The 16,840-nt window shown below is 40.9% G+C and overlaps 2 long non-coding RNA genes across 2 annotated transcripts; one reads left to right on the forward strand and one right to left on the reverse strand.

Annotated features, from left to right (window-relative positions):
- Positions 1-2,005: 2,005 nt before the first annotated feature.
- LOC121631532 lies at positions 2,006-11,857 on the forward strand. The gene is made up of 3 exons (XR_006008760.1): positions 2,006-2,088; positions 2,995-2,999; positions 11,847-11,857. It is a non-coding gene; the product is annotated as an uncharacterized LOC121631532 (long non-coding RNA).
- Positions 8,447-8,864, reverse strand: LOC121631536. The gene is made up of 3 exons (XR_006008761.1): positions 8,786-8,864; positions 8,610-8,691; positions 8,447-8,536 (listed from the first exon to the last, which is right to left on the reverse strand). It is a non-coding gene; the product is annotated as an uncharacterized LOC121631536 (long non-coding RNA).
- Positions 11,858-16,840: the final 4,983 nt, after the last annotated feature.

The following is a 16,840-nucleotide window of genomic DNA, read 5'->3' on the forward strand; positions in this document are numbered from 1 at the left end:
AATTTTTTCACCGTGAGCGCCAGGAGGGTCTGGGGAACGCAGGGATGTGGTTTATTTTACTGTAATGTGAAGAGAATTTAAATGGTGGCGAGTTAAAAACACATGAAAAATGCATTTTACTCCTAGAATCTAGATTTGAATGGAAGTCTATGGGAGCAAAAGTAGACTTTTGCTCGCTTGGAGAGGCATAGCTCAAAATCTATAAATCCCAGCTCTGTCCTGCTTGGTTCTCTTTGAAGCCAACTCAAATTCCTCCGTTTTGATGTATAATATATGTCTCTACGATGAAAGTTGTAGGAGTTACGAGAATTTGCTTGGAGTAGCGGAACAGGCTGTACAGTTAGAGTGGGGGCTAGAGTGGCAGAGAGTGGAGTGAACATTCTAAAATTTATTGATTTTTAAACTGCCATATTTCAATAACAGTAGAAGATATCAATAAGTTGAATAGAAGTTTAATAGCCCAATCCCTTGTGAGTTGTTTAAAGTTTGAATGGTGTTTCTAGCTGAAAGTATGCTGAAGTTATAAGAGCTAAAAGAGCTGAAAGTTTTTGAAGGAGTTGAAGGCTGAAGAGCTGAAATGCCATTCATTTCAATGGGAGCTGAAAATCAATAAATGATCAATAATTTAAAAAAACAGGAAAACTATAACGAACTATAACTATAACACGAACGTTCAGAACAAAAGTAATAGCTCCATGAAAGAGCGACAGCATTGTTAGGTGTTAGCTTTGAGTATTCAACATGGCCAATATATAAATACCTAATGTCCCAAATATTTACGTCCTTCTGGGCTGAAGGTAGACAGCCTCTGGAGCGGAGCTTCTTTTTGGAGTAATTTTCTGAAGAGGCTCTCCAACCATCATGATGGCAATTTGCAACGTCCATGGACAAGTATGACCGAAGAATCCAGGTCCCGTCCCCAGCACTCCAACACAACTTGTTCTCTGTTCCAGCTCCTGTTGAGAGAATTACTTGTACAAAAACTAATGCTTAAAGAAAATGTTGCTGCAACACATGGACACCAGACCTCTGGGGTAGATGGTCCTCTGTCTGCAGAGGAAAGAAATACTGAATTTTTACAATGTTAAAACTGGCAAAGAAATCATGTATAAATACCAGAGATAAACATACTTTAAATCAAGTCCCCAGACAAACTACTGCAGCTCATATTGTGGCCGCCCAGGTGATGGTGTAGAATGGAATTTGAATTTAATCTCTCATAAACATCACTCTTAAACCTTAAATTTCCTGCTACTTTCTGAAAGTCTTCAGTAAAAAAGTGAGTGCTAGTGTCACTGCTTCAACAGAGGTTATTTTACCTTGTTAATTCTTATCATTTTTAAATAGCAACACTATCACTTCATGGCCAAAAAATAAAAGAAAAAAAGATTGTGCTCACACTAATAATCCAATTTATTTATAGAGCACTTCAAACACAAAAATATGGCCAAAGTGATGAACAATAAAACAGCAAATCATTTACAAAACATGTAACCTATAAATACACTAAAACACAGGCCAAAACCATCACCAAGAAATTATAAAATGACCAAAAACAACAAAACCTTTACATAAAACCACCACCTCACCTGGTGTTAACACCCAAAGAAAATTAGAGGGTTTAAGAGGATTTTTTAAGACAGACAGCAACGAGGCCTTTTTATATTTGATTCCACAGCTTTGATGCTGCCACAGTGAAAGCCCTGTCCCAATAATACTGGTTTATTTGTTTATTTATTCATTAGAATCCCCATTAGCACAGCAAAGCTGTAGCTATTCTTCCTGGGGTCCCGAAGAAGAGTTACACATTTAAAATGACATGATCAAAATAATTATACAATACATTACATACATTTCATTGCCATGCACAAATAATGTAAAAAGATACTCAGCAATATTAAAACCATATTCTTACAATAATAAATAACAATTTTCACATTCATTATTAAAATATTTATAATAATAAAAAAATACATTTTCAATCATAGGTCAGTCTAGACAATTATGCTAATGATTCACTTGAATTTTGTAGAATTAACTTTTTTAATTGAATCTTGAAATTCAGTCTGTTTTCTATTTGTGTTATTTGTTTAGGGAGTAAGTTCCATTCCTGCATTCCTCTAAAACTGAATGTTTTCTTTCTATAGTTTGTTGCTACTTTGGGTAAAATAAATTTATTTACGGAGGCATGTCTAGTATCATACTTATGTATGTCTACACTAAACAGTAGATTTTGGTAGAGGATCTGAGGAGTTTTAGTGACCGAAATATTCCTAACAAATGTCAATAATGAATATAAAAGTCTGTCATAAACCAACAGCCAGTTTAATTTCTCATGCATGAGTTTTACACTGGTGTAATAGTCACAACGAAGAACCATTCTTGCTGCTCTGTTTTGTATTATTTGTAATTTTCTTATCTTTTCAGCTGTTGCATTTGACCATACAGTTGGAGAATAGTCGAGATTTGACAATATTAATGCTTGTGAAACTACTTTGATTGTTTTAAATGTTAAGAACTTTGCATATCTTTTAATTATTGGAACTGCCCTACCCATTTTGGCACACATACTATCTATATGTTTTGACCAAGATAACCTACCATCTACTATGATTCCTAAAAGCTTAGTCTCGTAGACTTGTTCAATTTGGGTTTCTTGGACTTTTATCTTTAGGGATGGATTTCGATTTATTGTATAGTTAGAACCAAATACCATGCATTGTGTTTTTGATAAATTTAGAATTAAATGGTTCTTATTAATCCAATCCACCACAGCATTTAACTCTGTTTGTAGGACAGCATTTAGCTCTTGCATGGTCGTTGCTGATGCATAGATTGTTGAGTCATCAGCGTACATTACTGTTTTTGCTTTTGTCAAAACAAGTGGTAAATCGTTGGTGTAAATATTATACAGTAAAAGACCAAGGCTGCTTCCTTGGGGAACGCCACAAGTCACAGTCTTAATACTGGAATAACAACCACTGAAGTAAACAGTTTGTGTTCTGTCAGTTAAGTAGCTGTTAAAACACGTTATAGCAGATTCATCAAATCCATATGCCCCTAGCTTATCAATTAATGATGAATGGTTAATTATATCAAATGCTGCAGAAAAATCTAACATGACACTGGCCACTATTTTCTTTTCTTCAATATCTGTTAGCCAGTCATCAGTCATCATTGTCAGAGCAGTAGCTGTTGAATGGCCTTTTTTATAAGCATGTTGATGTGGAGTAAATAATCCTTGATCTAGAAAGTAGTTGTTGACTTGTTTGTATACAATATTCACCATGAGCTTGCCTATAGTTGTTAAAAGGCTTATAGGTCGACTATTTTTACCAGAGAAAGGCTGCTTTTTATCTTTTACTAATGGTATAATCTTTGCTTTTTTCCATTCTTGTGGACATATACCTGTGGTTAAACTTAGGTTTATTATGTGACAAATGGCAGGAGCAACTAAATCTGCTGCCATCTTCAGGAGGTCTCCATCCATGTCATCAACACCTGGTGGCTTATTTTTAAGACTTCTTAGAATATTTACAACCTGACAAACAGTTACATTTTCAAATTTAAAAATACAATTTCGATCCTTCATAATTTTGTTTTTTTATTTGTAAATGAGATATATTTGTATCTGCTGACATTTTCTCTTTTAATTTGTCAATTTTATTTATAAAATAATTGTTAAAATAATTTGCTATATCAAAAGGCTTTGTTAAGAAATTACCATCATTATTAATATAAGCTGGGTTAGATTTTCTATTTCTTCTAGTTAAATCATTGATTGTATTCCAAAGTTTTTTATAATCATTCTTAGTATGTTCAAATTTATTTTCATAATATAGTTTCTTTTTGGTCTTATTTAACTTTGTGACACAGTTTGGTAATTTACGATAGATAATCCAGTCTTCTTGATTGCCTGTTAAAATCTCGGTTTCTTTGGCTTGGTTTCTTTGTTTTATAGATTGATTTAATTCTTTATCTAACCAAGGTGTTTTGACATTCTTTACTGTAAACCTCCTGAGTGGTGCATGTTTATCCAATAAAAACATAAACTTACTTTTAAATTCCTCAAGTGCATCATTAGCATCAGTTTGAGCAAATACATTAGACCAACATATATTTTCAACATCTTCCATAAATACATCTTGATTAAACGATTTAAAGGATCTCTTACAAATAATTTTAGGCCCTGGCTTGTCCAATTTAACTCTCCTTATAGTTACAATTAAATTGTGATCACTACAGCTCATCGGAACAGAAACAGCACCAGTACACAATTCTGGAGCATTTGTAAAAATGTGATCAATACAAGTTGATGTGATAGTACCATCATTTCTACAATTAATTCTTGCTGGTTTGTCAATTAATTGATGAAGACCAGCTGCATTTGTGGCATCCAAAAGTCTTGCTCTCAAAGGACATCTTTTTGATAGACAATCAATGTTAAGGTCTCCCATAAAGTACATCTCTAAGCCCAGTGTGCTACTGTAGCCCAACATCTCAGTCATAGTGACCATGTACTTGCTATCAGCGTTCGGAGGTCGATAACAACCTCCAACCAGCAGAGGTTTTATATGCGGTAAATGTAACTGTAACCATATCACTTCAATGTTGTAATTCATCAAGTCTGCTCTAATTTTAACTGGTACATGATCTTGCACGTAGAAAGCTAAACCACTGCCATATTTAGGGGCGGCAGTGGCTCAGGCGGTAGAGCAGGTTGTCCAATGATCAGAAAGTCGGCGGTTCGATTCCCACTCCCGCAGTCATCTGTCGTTGTGTCCTTGGGCAAGACACTTAACCCTCCTTGCCTCCAGTGTTGGCATCACTGGTGTATGAATGTGTGAATGAATGTTCGGTGATGGTCGGAGAGGCCGTAGGCGCAGACTGGCAGCCACGTTTCCGTCAGCTTGCCCCAAGGCAGCTGTAGCTACGCATGTAGCTTACCATCACCAGGTATGAGTGAGGAGTGGATGAATAATGGATTCACAATGTAAAGCGCTTTGGGTGCCTTGAAAAGCGCTATATAAATCTAATCCATTATTATTATTATTATTTATTTCTATCTCGTCTGAAAATATTATATCCATTGATAATCAACTCATTATCATCGAAAGTCTCATCTAAATGAGTTTCTGAGATAGCAAGTATATTCAAGTTATTAGACCTCAGAATATCAGCAATTTCTGTTAATTTATTTCTTATACTATTTATATTTAAATGTGCAATTTTCATTCCTTTAGCTGACTTTTGTACAGTCCTTTTCATATAGCATTAAAGAGAAATAGTGAATTTGCAACAATTAAAAATTTTGTACGCTTCACAATTACTGCTTATTAGGAGTGCTGCTGCGTGGATGTATGATCAGCTTATCATGACGAAGGAAAGCAATATTTCCCTTGTCTCTTGCTTCTTTCATTTTTGGGAGTAGTTCTTTTCTTTTCCTTTTAACGTCTTCTCTGTAATCTTCACTAATGTAGATATTTGTTCCCTTTAGGTTTTTTGCTCTTTGCATGATTGCCAATCGATCCTTGAATTTTAAAAACCTCACCAACATGGATCTTGGTCTGTCACTGCTCTGTGGTATTTTGCACCACCTCCAGTTCTATGTCTCTTTGAAACTGTAATTTTTCTTTAAATATGTTTTTGACTTTTTCCTCAGATTCAGCCCACGTTTCACCAGGTGACTCAGCTACTCCATCTATGACTAAATTGTTCTTCTTTGATAGTGCCTCTAGATTTTCAAATTTATCTGAAACAGCTAATACCCTGTCACACAATCTTGAAAAGTCTGACTGTAGTATTTCACTGTTGTTGGTCTGTTTGGCCAAGTTCAGTTTAATATCATCAACTTCTTTTTGTGTAAAAGTTAAACTAGTTTTTATTTCATGTATTTCTCTTGATAGAGTATCCATTCTTGTATTTGTAGAATCCATGATGATTTTCACAAAACCTGTAAAATTTTCCTGTTGCTGCTGTAATAGGGCAGAATACATTTCTTTCTGCTGCTGTAAAATTTCATTCACCTGAGACATTGTAACAAATTCTTCCTCAGGCTTTGTGTCTAGTTTCTGTTTAGGTGGCATTTTCAAAACAGAAGGATACTTTGATGCAAAACAGTTGATTTACTTCTGGTACAACTTAGAGTGACGGCCTGCTGGTAGGCACTCAATAAATCAAAAACGTGTCACCCTGAGAAGCTGGTCGCTAGCTGTTAGCTAGCTGTTAGCATGGTAGCTAGCTGTTAGCATAGCATTCAGTTTACTTACAAACAGTAAGTAAACGTCTTTATAAATCATAATCATGATTTAAATTAACTTGAAATTTAAAATAAAAAAAAAACTGTTTCTCCCGGAGGAAACTCATACAGGTTTTCCCTGTCTTACAAGGTTAGCATGCCTGACATCCCATCTTTTTCAACCTTATTAAGCAGCAAACATGGCATTTACACCGTTTTGGGACAGAATATAAATGCTGTTTGAATTAAAAAGCAAAGAAAGAACCCATCGCTTTAAAGCCTTAACCAAACCATTTTTCTCCTCAGCTAAGGATAAAATTACCGGATAACAAGCAAGCTTTAAAATCTATTCAACATAAACCAATCCCTAACAAAAACTCAAACTATTAACTTGTAACACATCGTGACTATATTGCGAAACTTACCATTTAAAACTTTTAAGTCCAAATGCAGAATTTATCTCAATCTGTTGTTTTCACTCTGAAGAAAAGTCTTTCCGCACTGTTTAAAAAGACTTCGACAGGTGTCGTGCTGAAAAAACACCCCTGCCGTGAAAAGCACCCCACTCACGCAAAACACAGAAACCTCTCAGAATGTCAGCTGTTAATATTAAATAGTCTATTTTACGTGTTAATGGACATGTTGCAAGCTACAACAGCTACAATCCCCTTCATTTCCAATAAAGATCTAAATGACATTTTCCAGGCTGATGAGTACGTGTGTGTGCAATTGTTAATAACTGACAGTCAAACATTTTATCACCAAGGCATTACAGTGGTAGAACCCAACGACTACACTAGCTTACAGGTTTTTAAAATGATGCAATATGCTATGGTGAACACCGCAAACACCCCATTTAGACTTTATTTATTTTACATATAATTGAGGTAGATCATTTGCATCCCTGCATTTTTAATGAAAAAAAATGTTAAAATTCCTTAATTAAGTCTTATTAGACAAAATCACAGGTTAAAGTATTACATTTAAATAAACATTAACCTATTACGTGTTTAGATAGGCCAACATCAGATGACATCATGGGAACAATTGACATCCATTAAGGCCAATATGGGAAAGTTCACTGCGCTGCAATGGATCCCTTACTTTACAAATGTATTTTTGACTATATCGCCAACAAACAATACAGCAGTGCAAAAATAACTATATACATGTGCGTATGTGATTCTGCATATCACACTGGCTTTTCCTGCCATCTTGTCCAGTACACCCAGAGACCCTCCATCACAGATCTCCGCTGGCTTCACCCCTACCTGTCAAGCTGCTCGCTCTTTTGCCTCCTTTGTGTCTGTCCCTGAAAGACTTCAGGATGTTGACGTGTGGATGGCTTTGCCTCTGCTGTTCAGCATCTAACAGCTTGTCCTGCACAGCAGCCAGAAGAGTGTCGGCCCTCTTCCTATTTCATGGAAAAAACAGGGAGGGTGGACACAGATACTTAACACACAGCAACTATAATAAAATATGTTGAATTGTAACAGTGGAACTTAACAAGATGCCTGTACAATGCAAAAGGATGTTTTTACCTGGCAGCTGGCTGGTGCCAGATTGAGGTTGTACATTTGTTCATGGTTGTAGTGTATGTGATATTGGTCATTTTTCTGCACAGCTGTTCCTGGATTTTGATTAAATCTTTATGGTAATTAAACATGCTATGTTTATTATGTCCATTATTATTTACATTATTGGGAGAACACCATGGACCCTCTGACTTGTTAGCCTGAACTTATTGCCATGCATGTGGCGTGTTAAATGATCTGTCTATACATGTGTCTGCTATTCTGAATTGATCAATTTAAGCACATTATATTCTTATGACACTTTGACTTGTATGAATAAATGCATCAACTCCAAACATCATCAGAATACTTTATTAATCCTGGAGGAAGCTGTGTGCACACAGTGGCTCCATACCAAATAAAGAATGGATAAGATAAAGATAAAAATCACAATAAGAAAAATCAATAAAATCCCAAATTAGTTACAATATCTATATAAACAGATAGAGGATAGATCCTGCCAGTGAGTAATATGTACAGTATTATCAATATGATAAACAGTAAACATGTAAATGTAGTGCAAAGTGTAAATGTATAACAGTGGATGTTGTTGCTCTATGGAGGAGTTGTGCAGTTTGAAGGTAAGAAGGATTCCCTTTCTATCACAGTTCAGCAGATTGGACCCACAAAATGCCAGAGACCTTGGGATCGGATGAATAAGACTTTATTGTACATAAGAAGGTGTCTCAGGGTTGTTGAATCTGGTCCTCGGCAGTGGGCTCGTCTGTGGATGTGGGAGAACAGAGGTGAGAACTGAGTAACTGTAGAGCAATGTTTCAGCTATATTACTGACGTACCGGCAGGAGTGAAGTGATCCAGATCTGGAATCTCCACCGGGAGGCTGCGAGCACAAGCTAACGAAGTCCCACTGGATAGCAGCTAGCAGCAATAGCCAAGTGGCAGCAATGAGATTTGATTGTGTAATTCAAAGTAGTGTTTAAGATTTGACAGCATAATGAATAAGATGGCTTACCTGTATAGTGGGCTTTGTTTTGTCTGTTTGTGTCCTTGTGCAGCAGAGGGTTTGGAGCACCTTTTCATCATGCCCAGGTAAACATTGGAAGAGGTAATTAGTATTTAGGGGTAAATGAAATGTAAATTAAATGAGCATTAAATTTATATATATATATATATATATATATATATATATATATATATATATAGAATAGAATAGAATAGAAATATAGAAATACTTTATTAATCCCTTTGGAGAGTCCTCAGGGATATATATATATATATACATATATATATATATATATATATATATATATATAAGAAAATACAGAGAAAAAACACCAAAACAAAAAACCCCAAAAACAACAGCAGACGCCTGGCAGAGCGGGGAATTGAACCAGCCGTCTTCCGTTTTACGCAGCAGCCCCTTAACCGCCCAAGCCACCACCATTGCCAGACCTAACAGCACTATTGATATACTTATCTGGCACATTTGATTTTCTCATAGGTCACACAGACATATTTCTTCGTTGGCTTTGTCCTTATCTGCTTTCCCCCTTACATTTCCCCTCACCCCTCAAAATACCAAATAAACACACATAGCTAATACCTTTAGTGGTTACCTTGACAACAACACTAGCAATCTAGAACACACATCCTATACACTTATACACACACGCTCTATGGATGGACTCTACAACAAACACAACATTAATCCATTAACTCATGGACGTCACCTCCGTCCACAATGTGGCTGCAAATCAAAGACCCCTATACAACTAAGCCATCTTATTCATCACGTCCACATCAGGCTCAGCTTCTTCACTTTACAATCAATCATCTGCAGCTGCTTCAAACAAAATCATCTCAGTAAAAACAAAGTCCAGTTAAAACTGTAACATCACATTCCCCATACAGATGCATACAGATGACTTAACCATTTCTAATGTGTTTCAACCATCAGGTGATGCAGGGGCTGCGGTTTGCACTGCAGCCAGCTGTGGAGGACATCTCACTAACATGGGATTTACCAAAGGGAGTGTCAGCCACCGTCCTCTCTCCACCAATCACAGCAATTTTCCAGGAACAGAGGTCACTGATTTATGCCCAGCTCACTGGACAGGTAGGAGCACCACCATGACTGTTGTTTAAATGGTTTTACTGATGAGGCTGTCAATAAATAAAAAAATAAACAAACAAACAATTAAATAAATAAATAACATAGAAATCAAAAATCACATGTACTATTATGTAAAGCTGTGTGTATTATTTAAAGCCTGTAATGATTTCTCAGTGTTTAGAGGCAGCAGAGGGCTGTGTGACGGTGAAGTACAGCCTCGCAGGTCATCCCGCTCAGAACCAGCTGCTCTTCCATCTGAAACCGGTGGAGGACAAATCATCTCCTGATTGGTTGTCAGAAATACATGCTGAGCTTTGAAGCAATGAGATGATTTTGGTCTGTATTTTGGCAATAAATTAGTTATTGTAAGCATGTGGTTTATGACGTTTAAATGCATACCAAGCACCATTTTTTGCTCTCTCTCTTTCTCTCTCTCTATCTTAGATTGAGGTTGTACATTTCTCCATGGTTGTAGTTTATGTGAAATTGGTCATTTTTCTGCACATTTTTGCTGTCCTGTGTCAAATGTATTGACACTGTTATTGTGTTGATTATTAAATACATTTGATCTATTTAAAAATCATTGCAGGCAGTGTGCATTAGGAGTGTGAACCACATTACAGACTACCTCGTGTTACCTGATATATTTGATTGTACTTAACAAAAGGGCCCCAGCAAGAACAGTAGCAGCTGTTTACTGCAGCTGATGGCGATCCAAATAAAAATGTCTCTAGCTGTGTTAGCAGTTGCTGTGGGCACACTGTAGGACATCTGAAGTCAGTTTAACACAAGTTTCCCTGCTGCCTTGAAAATATAAGTGAACTCAGTTGGAGAATTGTTCTTTAACTTCAAAATTTAAGTTCTTCATGTTGAGCCAACAGCAAGAGGCAAGTTGTCACATCTTTCAAGTTCTGAAAGTTCTTTAATTTTGAAACACATGCTGATTTAAAACAAACATCTATTCTGAATAGTAAATGCATGAAATCTTTCATCGCCTAGTTAAACAAGCACAGGTTTCTGGATTATTTTAAATCACGGTTTTAATTTAAAATGACTTAATTCCATTTACTAAGATTTAAATTTTTTAATTGTTTCAATTTGCATGGGCAAAAATCTTAAGGTAATATCACATGTACTTAAACCGCACTTACTTAGGGCTCTCTAAGCTTTCTCATCAATGATGGGACCACACCCGACCAACCTGAGCCACCCCCTTCTTCCATAGCCACACCCCCTCCACTAGTTTTTAGGGATACTTGCCCAACTCCTACTTCCATTCTCTTTTTTACCCCCTTATCTATTGCACACACATACAATATGCTAAGAAGCGTAAACTTCACAGAGGACTAGTCGCATGGAGCATACTAGTCTGAGTCTTACTACCTCACCTGCTTGGTTAGTGTCTTGTGCCTTCAACATCTTGCCTTGACAGTCCCTATGCATGTGTGTTTTCAAGCTAATGTAGTGAACTACTTGAAGCAGGTGATAAAATAGTTGAGGTAAAAAGAGCTCTGGACGCAAGCTTGATGAATAAAAAAAAAAAAAAAAAGGTGCATTACAAACATCTTAAACAAATCTGTACAGCTCTGAGGTCTCCGGCCAGTTTTGAGAATCCCACTGAGCATTCAAACCAGTGGACTTAAATATGTTAACAAAAACATTAATGAGTTCACCTCTGACACCTCCTTTTAGGCTAACCTTCCCTTTGTTACACTGGACTCCTCGGAGACAAGGGCAGGTTAAACATCCTTTATTTAACAAGCAGGATATACAGGAAGAGGTCTTACTATGACAGGACAGGAACTATGGAATGGAGTAGGGGTGAGTCCGCTGTGTGTAGGTTAAGGTCCGACAGGGAATGACTATGGTGCTGGTGTATATAAAGGACTGGGGAACAAAGGAGGACAGGTGTGGCAGGTTGACTAGATCACTGATGAGCGGATGAGGAACAGGTGTGGAGGATGAGGGAGGTGAAGAGTGAATGAAGGAGTGGCAGGACAGGGGAGTGCTGGAGGAGTGGCAGGACAGATTGTAACAGTACCCCCCCCCCCCCCCCTCCAGAAGGCCGAATTCCAGACGGCACGGGAGGACGACAGGAGGGCTGTGAGGACAGGAGCTGGAGTCCTGGTGGACGACCACAAGGGGGAGACAAAAACACCCAAAACGTTGGCGGGCGTCCAGGAGGACGGAAAACCTGGACCGGATCCTTGGAGGAGGCCCCGGAGGATGAGCAGGCCAGGTCCGCGACCTGGGAGGCCGGATCTCTGGAGGACGGCCCGGAGGGCGAGTGGGCCAGGACCGGATCTCAGGAGGACGAGCAGGCCAGGGCCGGGTCATGGACAGAGGACGACCCGGAGGACGAGCAGACCAGGGCCGGGTCATGGAAGGAGGACGACCCGGAGGAGGAGCAGACCAGGGCCGGGTCATGGAAGGAAGACCTGGAGGACGAGTAGGCCTGGGGCTAACCCCTGGCGGACGGGCATGCTAGGACCGGAGCTCTGGAGAACAGGCTGGCTGGATCACCGGACGCTGAGCCAGAGGGATGCTCGGGCTGGAACTCAGGCGGACGGCCTGAGGGCTGTGCAGGCTGGAGCTCAGGCGGACGGCCTGAGGGCTGTGCAGGCTGGAGCTCAGGCGGACGGCCTGAGGGCTGTGCAGGCTGGAGCTCAGGCGGACGGCCTGAGGGCTGTGCAGGCTGGAGCTCAGGCGGACGGCCTGAGGGCTGTGCAGGCTGGAGCTCAGGCGGACGGCTGGAGCTGGATGTCTGGCAGGCGCGCTGACTAGAGCTCTGAGAGGTGTGCCGACTGAAGCTGGAACGCAGAGAGGGGCGCAGACAGGAGCTCTGGAAGACAGAGACATGTTAATAATTCTGGCGGGCGACCGGGAGGTCGCACAGACAGGAGCAGGAAACAGGAAGGACCCAGATGCTGGAGAGGAGTGTCCCACTTGGAGACCCCCTTGGAGACTGGAGCCACTGGCGGGAGAGGAGTGTCCAAAGCGTCGACCTCCTTGGAGACAGGGACTAACAGGCTGGACAGAACCAGGGGCTGGAGAGGAGCATCTCGCTCTGAGACCCCCTCAGAGACTGGACCCACTGGCGGGAGAGGAGCGCAGAAACCATCTACCTCCTCGGAGACAGGAACTAACAGGCTGGACAGAACCAGGGGCTGGAGAGGAGCGTCTCGCTCTGAGACCCCCTCGGAGACTTGAGCTGACCTCGGACTGGTGAGCGCCGGACAGGACCGTTGCGCTGGTGTCGGAGGTAATAATGGAGCCGCCTGTGGCGCAGACGTCGGAGACCGAGAAGGACCAATCCGTGGCATCGGTGTATGACGTGGGAGATCCGGTGAAGACCGGGGAGCAGGCACGGGAGGCTGCTGGACAGGAACAGACCGGGGCTGTGGTGTCGGACGCAGAAGAGCCGGGACTGACCGTTGCTGTGGCGTCGGACACTGTAGAGCTGGGGCTGACCGGGGATCAGGTGTCGGAGGCTGCGGAGCAGGACAGGACTGGGAAGCAGACATGGGAGTCTGTAGGACATGGGCTGATATTGGCTGTGGCGTCGGACGCTGTGGAGCCGGAGTAGACCGTTGCTGGGGCGTCGGACGCTGTAGAGCCAGACAGGACCGGGGAACAGGCACAGGAGGCTGCAGGACAGGTGCTGACCGTGGCTGTAGTGTCAGACGCCGTGGAGCCGGAGCAGACGTCAGTTCAGGGGACGTGAGCCTGGGAGCTGGAGGCGACACTGGGGACGTGAGCCTGGGAGCTGGAGGCGACACTGGGGACGTGAGCCTGGGAGCTGGAGGCGACACTGGGGACGTGAGCCTGGGAGCTGGAGGCGACGAGGGAAACACTGGCGTGGAAGCCAGGGGAGATGCTGCAGACACTGGCGTGTAAGCCGGGGGAGACGCTGCAGACACTGGCGTGGAAGTCGGGGGAGACGCTGCAGACACTGGCGTGGAAGCCGGGGGAGATGCTGGTGGTGCTCTCAAACCCACACTCTCCAGTTGAGCCTCCATATAAACCTCCCAAGCCTCCTTTACCAGTTCAGCCAGATCCGGAAACACGAGGAGGAGGGTTGGTCTGGCTTCCAATTGGGTGATCAGGTCCATCGTTGAGCAGAGCCTCACCAGGGGTCCGGGGAACACAGCCAGTGCGTCCACATAGGTGTCCCATGCAGTGTGGACCGCACTGAAGTCTTTCGGGGAAAGGTAAACCTCCAGGTCTGGCAGTAGTTTCTCCTGAATACATTTCCTCCAGCACATTTCGTCGGTTTGGGTCGGACCTTCTGTTACACTGGACTCCTCGGAGACAAGGGCAGGTTAAACATCCTTTATTTAACAAGCAGGATATACAGGAAGAGGTCTTACTATGACAGGACAGGAACTATGGAATGGAGTAGGGGTGAGTCCGCTGTGTGTAGGTTAAGGTCCAACAGGGAATGATTATGGTGCTGGTGTATATAAAGGACTGGGGAACAAAGGAGGACAGGTGTGGCAGGTTGACTAGATTACTGATGAGCTGATGAGGAACAGGTGTGGAGGATGAGGGAGGTGAGGAGTGAATGAAGGAGTGGCAGGACAGGGGAGTGCTGGAGGAGTGGCAGGACAGATTGTAACACCCTTAGACTAACCTAATCTTATGGAGTGTTTCCTATGGTTAATCAGTAATTGTCTTTGCTGAGTTCAAGTGATACTTTCTACTCTGAAGGTCATTTTGTGTGCTAGATCCATGTGATACTATTAGAAACATACCCGTATGCCTAAATTTGCTCTTATATCTAAATCTAATTATACTACCTACATAATGCTAATAATTAGACACTACACTAACAAGCTGATTGGCCCTCTAGATGTTCAAAACAGTAGAGCCAACCTCTGCTGTGCTGGAGAGAAGTGATTACTAGAAGATAACTATCTTCTTTCCCCACTGGTCCAGTGACTGGAAGCATCCATGTCCAGGATGTACCTGCCTGTAGCTACTGAAAAGGCAAGAACTGGGGCAGCAATCATTCTCTTAAAGAGAGATTGTAGGCAGGTCCGGCTCATCTGGTATTTTTTCCTTTAAGCAAACAGCAGCTTTAATATTTTGCTAAAATTGAAAATGAATTTAATGTAGAAAGTGACACTAGAGCAGACTGACCTTTTGCAAATGGGTATTAAGAGAAAAGAGACTGCAGAAAATAGGAAAAGAAGACATGGTTTATTCAATCAGTTTAAAAAAGTTTAAGTTATAATGTTCCTACAATGTGTGGAAATAGAAGGAAATAGAAATAGAAAAGACTTCTCTTCACATACATAGTAATTAAAAACAGTTAAAAACTATATCATTTTTTGTCTTCTCTAGTATGCTGCTCCACGTCTGATTAAAACCCAGCTCTGTCATTTATCTGAGCAGACCAAAGCAAACTACAAACTGATGTAAAGAACGGCTCCAGTCCTCCTGACTCACCTCCTCTTTCCCAATAAAGCTCCAAATGCACAAAAACCTCAGCAAAGCTTTGCAGTGGCAGAGTGTGGTTAGTATTCAGCTGCCAGGCAGAGATGGAGGGAACAGTACCACTGAAGTCACCTTCAAGTAGTAGCACTACTGCCGTCTACTGGAGTTATTTATTTCCTACAGTTTCTAGTCAGTCATTCTGTTCATTAAACAGTCAGGCAGACTTTTCCTGCTTTGTCTACTGCGACCACAGAGAGTAAACTCTCCAGCCCTGTTCCTGCCATCCCGTCTCCTCATTTACTCATCATGTCCATCCTCTGACTCAAACCTCCAGTAAACAGAAGATTTCCCACTATTTCTAACCAGTGATGATGTTGGTTAAAAAACAGATGTATAATTTTTCTTTAATCATAAGTGGAGTTTTCAGATTACTGTACCTGGTTCTTCACCTGGTCATCACTGTCTGGTACTTTCTATTCCTCGCTGACACTGGAGAGCATCAACTCTGCTTTGAAATAACCAACTCTCCCAACTACTCCCCAACCTCCTGCAATCAGTGATACGGAGGTATTGATTTTACATAAGCCTGAGAAACGATCATTTCCAGTGATCTGCAAACCTGCAGATAAACACTCTAGTCAAAGACCCAACATAGATTTTGGCATCTATCCTGGTTTAGTCACACCCACTTTTCCTCCCATCGTTTTATGTGTTGCAGATCTATTAGAATCTCTTATGTGCTGTGGAGGAAATTGTTCGTTATTATCAAATTAAGCCTTAGTGAAAGAGTCTCTAGTCAAACAAGTTGTTTTCCTGACTTTTATTAAGCTGGTCAATCAGGGAAAGGATGTGGAAGAAAGCAGTTCAGCATTTCTGGCTCGAAGAATCTTCTCTCTGTCACATCATTTCACCAAGAAATGAAGGCGTCAGCACACACACAAGCAGTTATCTGGTACACACCAACCTGGTTCTTTATTATCCTGAGAGAGTGAGACATCCCAAGTACAAGTTATATGTATGGAGTGGAAAGTATAAATGTTAAAAGGCCATTACTAATGTGCCCCCTCCGTACCTCACTAGCTTCTCCACATTAACATACCCAGCTGTACTCTCAGATCTTCTTCTACCATCCAACTCACCCTTTAACTCTAAGACATGAGTCAGTTACCAAGGAGGAAGAGAAGATGGTATTTACAGTTCTCTTTGTTTTCTTATATTAACTTGTGGGTGAAAGGACAAGAACAACTGTGGTGAAATGCACGTTGTGTTTAACTAATAAGTGACTGTCTGTACCAAAGAACTGCATGAAGTTCTGCAGGCTTGGCTTTGTGTTCATTTACAAACATGAATATTAATTATTCACTTTGAAATAATGTCCATCTTCTTTTCATGACCCTGAAGGCTGAACAGCATAAGACAGATTTTTTTCTGTTTTACAGAAGAAATAATAGGCAGTAAATATTTGTAAAGATAATAAGAAAATATAGCAGTAAAATAAATGGCCTCTTTCTTCTC

The sequence above is a fragment of the Melanotaenia boesemani genome, chromosome 2, assembly GCF_017639745.1.
Source record: "Melanotaenia boesemani isolate fMelBoe1 chromosome 2, fMelBoe1.pri, whole genome shotgun sequence".
In the NCBI taxonomy this organism is placed as follows: Eukaryota; Metazoa; Chordata; class Actinopteri; order Atheriniformes; family Melanotaeniidae; genus Melanotaenia; species Melanotaenia boesemani.